This window comes from Pinus tabuliformis, chromosome Q (genome assembly GCF_031772625.1).
Source record: "Pinus tabuliformis cultivar Carrire ecotype Pingquan chromosome Q, CPIR1, whole genome shotgun sequence".
Lineage (NCBI taxonomy): Eukaryota > Viridiplantae > Streptophyta > Pinopsida > Pinales > Pinaceae > Pinus > Pinus tabuliformis.
In genome coordinates this window covers 333,263,078-333,270,689 of record NC_142296.1, presented here as the reverse complement: position 1 = coordinate 333,270,689, position 7,612 = coordinate 333,263,078, and positions in this window count along the sequence as shown.

Below are 7,612 nucleotides of genomic sequence, written 5' to 3'. Positions count from 1 at the left end.
CCCCCATTGTTGTTATTTGATTCGAAATGATATATATGTGCATAGGACTAGCTCACTGGAACGAGACACTAGTTCCCCTTCAACGTTGTATCATGCATAGATGTTGCCAAACATGGTTTTTTTTTCGTTATTTACATAATGGGAGGCTTCATACCCTAACTTTTACTCTTTACCTGTAAATGGTAATATCCAAAGTGATGCTTAAACCATAGTGTGGTCGAGACCTTAGTTTATTGTCAAACTGTTGGAATTTAGGCGTGAGTGGGACCCTCTTGTTGCATGACTTGCGATTGGTGGCTATAGTGTATTCTTGTGTTCAACGTGCTCTAGAAAATCAGTCTCATTATCAAGCATCAGTCAACTCACATGGTTGTTTTCATGCACTATTATGCGTATATGGGAGCTTTGTTTTAATTACTGCATGGTCTTGTATTATTCTAACACTACAACCTTCATGATGTCATTAAGTACATTCCTGATTGTTCACCATATGCCCACTTTTGATGTTGTTCCATTGGTGTGATTGAATGGTTCCTAGAGCTTGTATGGGACTATCTTTCCAATCCGCAACTTATGTTAGAAACCCTAGCTCCCTATGAATGTTCAAACTTTGCGTTCCTCCTTTTGACACATGCTCCATAATCCTCATAAGCTTGAATCGTCTTCCCATTGGTAGTGAATCTATTTGTGTCAGACATTCATGCCCCATCATCTTGTGATGTCCATATAATATCCCTTATTCTCCATGCATCACTTTGGGATGCGTGCTAGCTTTATGGTGGCTACTTGGCTCTTAATTATTCTTGGCAACTATTCCCTTAAAACATAAAATCATCCACCATGTCGTGTATCAAGAATATGCCTTGTCCTATGAAATGTTGTCCTTAACAAAGCCTCATGAAGTCAATATTTATATCATTAGACAATTTTTTCCATAAGTGGCGTATTTCCAAACTATTATTCAATTTCATCCTTCTTCATTAAATATGTGCCCAATGCAGCTCCATTTAAATCCCTGCAAAGAAAATGGGATAAATAATTAAAACCATGAAAATAATTTCATCTAGAGGTGATAGTAAAATTGCAACTAAATTATATGAGTAAAACAAGAGATGCTCGAATCTGAAAATCAACACAACATTTAGGCACCTTAATGGACTTATGAATTGCAAGCAATTTATGTGATGCCAAAAGCAATGGTGCAGTTATAGATTCAAGGGCGTCGAGTAAGATGGCAATTTGAGGAATCTTAATGCACTCGAGGGGATGAGGACCAAGACAAAGCAAGGTTACTGTCATGAGGTATTATCACAAACCCTTATGCATATGTGTGATCATGCTTCAAGGTGAGTCAAGAAGTACTTCGATCACATATGTCTAGAGTTACAAGGATGCAAGGGTAGTATATAATCTTTGCAAGCCCTAATGAACATGTTGAGGTGTAGTACCAATCAAGAACCTAGGGGAATATGACATGCAACAATATCTCTCATGATGCCCAACAATGTCGATGGAAACGCACTCTCAGCGGCAGGCAAGTTAGGTCAAAACAGGAAGGGAATCACCTTTTCCCATTTAGGGTTTTTCCCAAACCTTAATATTTTCAATCGTAAGGAAAGCCAAATTGCATGTACGTTTTCCCAAATAGAGGACATCTATTGATCACGATGTGAACCATGCGAAGATGAGATTCAAAATTATGAGGGAATCTTGACGTATTAATAAAGCCATTAACATGCGACACCATAATGTGATCCTAAGGCATATTTCTGATACAAAACATGATAAGTAGATGCAATGTACGAAATGTGAGTGGGCCCACCAAAGGGGTTGGATAGGCAAGTTCGCGGGGAGAGAAACCGGTTGCGGGTCCTATCAAAACCCCAGAAGCTTGGGGCAATTGGTGGGGTACCCAAAATTTTGAATATGCCCAAAAATTTGGGTGGTGTTGTAGTAGCTACAACAGATCCTTCTCGCCTTCGCAACACATTTCTTCCACTCTGCCAGATATTGAGCATTTGTTGTTGGAGGCTTAGGAATATCATTGTTTATGAATTCCTTCAGCCTGTTGTCTTCCAACACTGCCTCCATCCTGTCCTTCCAAGCAATATAGTTTGAACTACCCTCAAGGGAATATTCAAGTCTCAAGCTATAGAATGAAATCATGTTGGTTGTGAAGAATGCTACTGAAAATTCAATTTAACTTGTAAAAGACAAACTCACATTCTCCTCTTCTAGAGTGATTTCTGCTCTGATACCTTGTAGAAATTCCTTGTAGATTCAAACTTCTAATTGTAATTTACTAAAACAATAGAATTTAATCTACTCTACTCATCAATGGAAATAATTAAACGATCAAGAAATCATGAAGCATACAAGATAAAGAATTCAATAAACACATTACACAATGATTTCCTAGGGAAATCCACAACTAAAAAGCTATGTTATCTATATATTGCATTAGTTAGAAAATATGAGAAGATTACAATGATTTTCTCAAGCCTGAGCAACCTCTGCACTATCTATATCTATCTCATTGATTCCTAGACAAGCCTAGGCCAATCCTTAACCAAATTTTGGCTTACCCAAGTCCCTATTTCCTTGCGTTGTTTCCTTGGGAATTAACCCCCTATTAATTAAGGAAATTCCTCAATATGAATTGTGCAATCCTCATAGGCCTTCCTTTGACTGCATGCACCACCTGTACAATTCAGATGATTATACAACTGATAGTACACTTCCCTTGAACTCCAATCTCAACTGGGTAACTCTCAAATATGACATGCATGAGTTACGTATGAGTGAATCATCAGTTAAATGGTTGAACACATGAAGCAACACCCCATTTTCTGACCTCCTACTAGTTCCTCCATCACTTGGAACTAGTTTAAATTACTTTAACTTAATTAAACTGAATTAATTAATTATAACTCAAAATAAACTCAACCGGGGCCCCTAATGTAGGAGACACTCTACATGACTCTAGTTAGACCCTCAAATTGAATTAACTGAACAAACCAAGTCAAATTAACTTAGTTAACTCATACAAGTTGTCTTGTGATGTGGAATTGCAATTTTATTCCTAATTTACTTCAAGGACAAAATTAAATCATAATTTTCTTGTTGCATTTTCAACTTTTTTTTTCCCTCGAAGGCAACCCTCGGTTTATATGAGGGAATTGTATTACGGTTGTGTATTATTATTTTGAGCGAGAGAGAGAGAGGAGGTTGTGTAGAGGAAAGAGGAAATTACAGTGGATATGTTGTAGGTTGTATCTCTTCATTTTGCTAGATAATACAAAAGGCCGTGGACGTAGCCCAATTTGGGGGAACCACATATATATGTGTCTCTCTTGTTTTTTGTGTTTTTTGTGTTTCTATTTCTGTGATATTTTATGTGTTACATTACTCTGTAATATGTAATTTTATAACAATATATATGCTATCACAGAAATAGAGAGATCTCAGAATCTCATATATGTAGTTTTTATTGTAGTTTTGAATTCATGGAGTGGGGAAAATAATCTAGAATTTTTCTTTTCAATGAATTCTTCTTTCAAATGATCTTGATAGTTGTCTGCCTGCAGCCTTGACCTTCCCTCCAACATTTTGACTACTTTTTTTCGGCCCTTTTTGCTACTGGACGTGTGATAAAAATATGGTAAGGAATGACTCTAATTTTCTTTGCTTGGGAAACAAGTCTCCCTTCAAGATCTTGGCTTGATTGTTAATGCTTCTCTTATCCCTTTTGTAGCTCCTTGATCTGGCTGTTACTCGGTCTTGCTGTAGGTGAAGTGATGCTCTACATGTATGCATGTTGTTATGGAATATAGCCCAATCTTTTGTTCCATCTTGTAGTTAAAAAGGTCTTTGAAGATTGCCTTTATAATGGATCTAGTCAAGAAATAGAGCCTAGGATTTGATCAAGTCTGTTTTGGAGATGTTCTTGAACTCAGCTCTTGAGTAGCTCTTTTTGAGGGTTCAATGTTCTTCTTGATGTATTGTCCTCTCTTTGATTCTTCTTTCATTGCTCCAATCCTTGAGTGTCCTTTACTAAGTTGCATTTCATTTCCTTGACTTGTTACCTTAGCTCTGATACCATGTTGAGAAATCTAGGGGAAGAAAGATGAGTGATTTCTCTTTGATGATAATTGTTTGTGATTACTTGTTACTTCTGTTAGTTAGATTCTTATTCAACTTGATTATTATTGTGTTCTTTTCATCAAACAATTAAAAAACATAAAGGACAATGAGACAAGAGGACACAAGATATATGCGATCAACCAGGCCAAAACCTCTCCAATTTGATAGGAAAACACGCAATAATTTTTCTTCTTATAGAATTTCAATTGAAAAATTCCAAGACCTACACCCTTGACCAAATGACCCTCCAAGACCACACCACAAAACTTATTTCGATTAGAACTTCTTACATAAAGTCAACATTGGTAAAACTGAGTGCACCACATCAGACTTCGACTCTTCTTCAATTTTTGGGCACTTGTCACAGGTTTATTATTTCGGTCTACTTGTGATCTTCTGAAATTCTTCACGTGTGGACTGAATATGACATATTTACAAGGCTTCCCTTCTTTGCTGTGAATGATCTTCCTTTTATAATAACTCAACTCTATTGATCCATGACACTTTACTTTCTCGGCTTCCTAAGATGACTGTAACTTTGACTTTTGTTGCCACAGGAGGTAGCCCTAACTAGACTTGTACGAGTGAGATGAATAACCCAAAAGACAGTCCTTCCAATCTTTGTTCATTTCCTTCTTCGCTTGGTTTACACGAGCTTTTGTGCTATACAAAACAAACTGAATTGATGCCTCACAAATGAAGTCGAGATTTCAATATATAGCCTTCATGTCATTGCTTATGGGCCGACTTGTCATAGTTTGGTAGGCCGACTTGATGCTTGAGTTTAGACATGGTCTTGGAGGGTTCCTTTACTCCTTTTGACTCAAATAAAATTTCTTTTATGATATGTAACTTCCCCAAAATGGTTCCCTCATACATGACAATGACTTGATGACTCAACAACAAACCATAAGAGCTCACTATGGGAGCTTGACCTAAAAATAAATTTCCTTGAGCATGCAACCAATGCCTCAAGAACAACAATAAATTTATTTTTCTCATTACATCAAATACATAAAATCATGATTGCAGATGTCATTATGATGATCGAACCTAGTTACGTATTTCAACATGAACAACCAACACTATGAAGGAATCCCTCACCCAGATATATTTTTCACACAACCTTGAAATAGCAAGATGACCCTTGGCTTGACAATTAAATGTGAGATTTTATAGTTGTCTTCGAAAGACAATTGTAGAATTCAATAGAGAATTCAAAAGTTAAAGGATTTGGAAAAGGAACAAGATATGGAACAACTTAATCCACTTCCAATGAAATAAGAAACCAATTGTAGAAATATCTAGGTGGGATTAGATACATGACAAGCTTATTCAATATCTTGATAATTACCAATAAAAAAGAAGAATCTATTTCTCTCGAGGAATGCCAAATCTTGGATATTTCTTCAATTTACTTGGTTGATACAGATTGTTGTGATCTAGATCTCATGGATATCCCAATTTTAGTGAATGATGATCGTATATCTTTAATCTAATTCATCCTAAACAAATAAACATCAAAAATTTGTGAAGGAAGTGTTGAAGAATGTAACTAGCTTTGTTCTTCATAATTGCACTTTTCAAAAGAAAATTTTATTATTAAAGAAAATGACTTATTAAAGCATGGGTTTCATGCTTGGGTCAATGTTTCCTAGGTCAAATTCCTCATTGAGGACTTGTAGGTTTTGTCTTGAGTCATTAGAGTCATTTTCATTATTATTAGACCCTTCTTAGGCTTTTGTATCATGTAAAAAAATTTATTTTTGAGTCAAAAGGGTAATTTGTCACCTCCACACCAACTCGGCCCAACCCTCAATAAGTCGGTCTGGATTAGGGAAATTTGACCTCACAAGAAGCATATATATTGAGCAACTCGACTTCATTTGGGGAGTATCATCAACAAATTCGATATCTAAGAAGCAATAGTTGGAAAAGAGTGTGAAGTTCCTATAGAAGAAGGATAGTAGCTCGGAAGAAGAAAAACGAGTTTTTGGGCTACCTTTCTCTCACACATGCGAATATTTTGAGTTGAAGTTGGGGCTGAAATTTGTTGCAGGGGTCGAAATTTTGATCTGAAGTTGCACCTTAAAGCATTGACACTTGGAAGGTTGAGAAAAGGACATCTACAAGGAGGAAGGGTCGACTTCGTGGTTGGAGGAGGTGTTTATCTAGGTCTAGAAGTCTGGAAGTGTCTCATCTTGATTTGAATCTACTGAAGGAAGAGTTCTTGACTGGATTTTGCCTTTATAGGGTTTTTTCCCTAGCTGTGTGCCTACATATTGTGTCTCTTGTTATTGTGATCTTAATACACATATAATTTGGTAATTTCTTCATGAAAGATAAACCATATAAGTAAAAGAATCCAACATAATTCACAAGTAATTATCAAGAAAGAGGAATCAAATCCTAAATGCTACTAGCATTGATTTCTCAACAGGAAGGTCATTAAGGTCATTATAGCTATATGAAGGGATAATAGATAGAAAATTAGTAATAATAAGAAAATGGAAAATAAAAAGAGGGTGGGGGGCGAGGGACTTGAGGATTTACAAAGTTGGTTTTTATTCCATCTGAGACCACGTAAGAGTAAATTTCATTTATTGGTTCATTTGGATGCTCCAAATTGAAAAATATTCTTAACAAAATAACCATTTCGTCATCTTATGGCATCAAACATTCTAATGAGAGTGAAATAATTGAGGAATCCATCATTTTATTAAAATCATTTATTTTTTCTTTAAGTTAATCTTTATAGTGGGGTAACATGGTTATGGATATCATATGATATACTATTAGCACATTGAATCATATCTACTAGATATCTAGTGTGGAGATGGATTGACATTTTTATTAGAAAATGGGGGGTTGTAAGTTCATGAGATACTTATAACTTCTTATGTTGTAATTGATATCTTATTAGGTTCATCTACCATACCTATTCAAGAGCCACAAACGATTTTTACTGATGGTCAAAATTTTGTCGAATATATTCTCAAACTTGTCTGGGAACTTAACGAGAACTCAGATTTGGAAGGAAGAATATTGTCCATTGGTTCCCTTTATTTGAACAATGTTTCTATTTATCTTTGTTTTTAACTAGGAAAATGCTCTTCTTCTTTGGGAAATTCTAAAATAACCTCACAGGGAGTTAGCTGCATGTATAAATTATATTAATTCTACAACTACTCTAGCTTCTCTTACGTTAGTAACATATTTCTATGTAGGTATTATAAAGAAGGGTTTAGGTTATTTTGGTAAATATATTCAACTAACAAACTTGATACTTTTACAAATTAACATCTTTATCACTTAGTTTTCTACTTTCTAAAAAATATATTAGTTGAAGAATTGGTAGTTGCAGTAACCATTTCTCTAATATCTATGGTACTTCCTATACCTATAATGTTCCTAGGATTATTTATGAGTAATATTTAAGCTTTGATCTTTGCAACTCTCGCTGCAACTT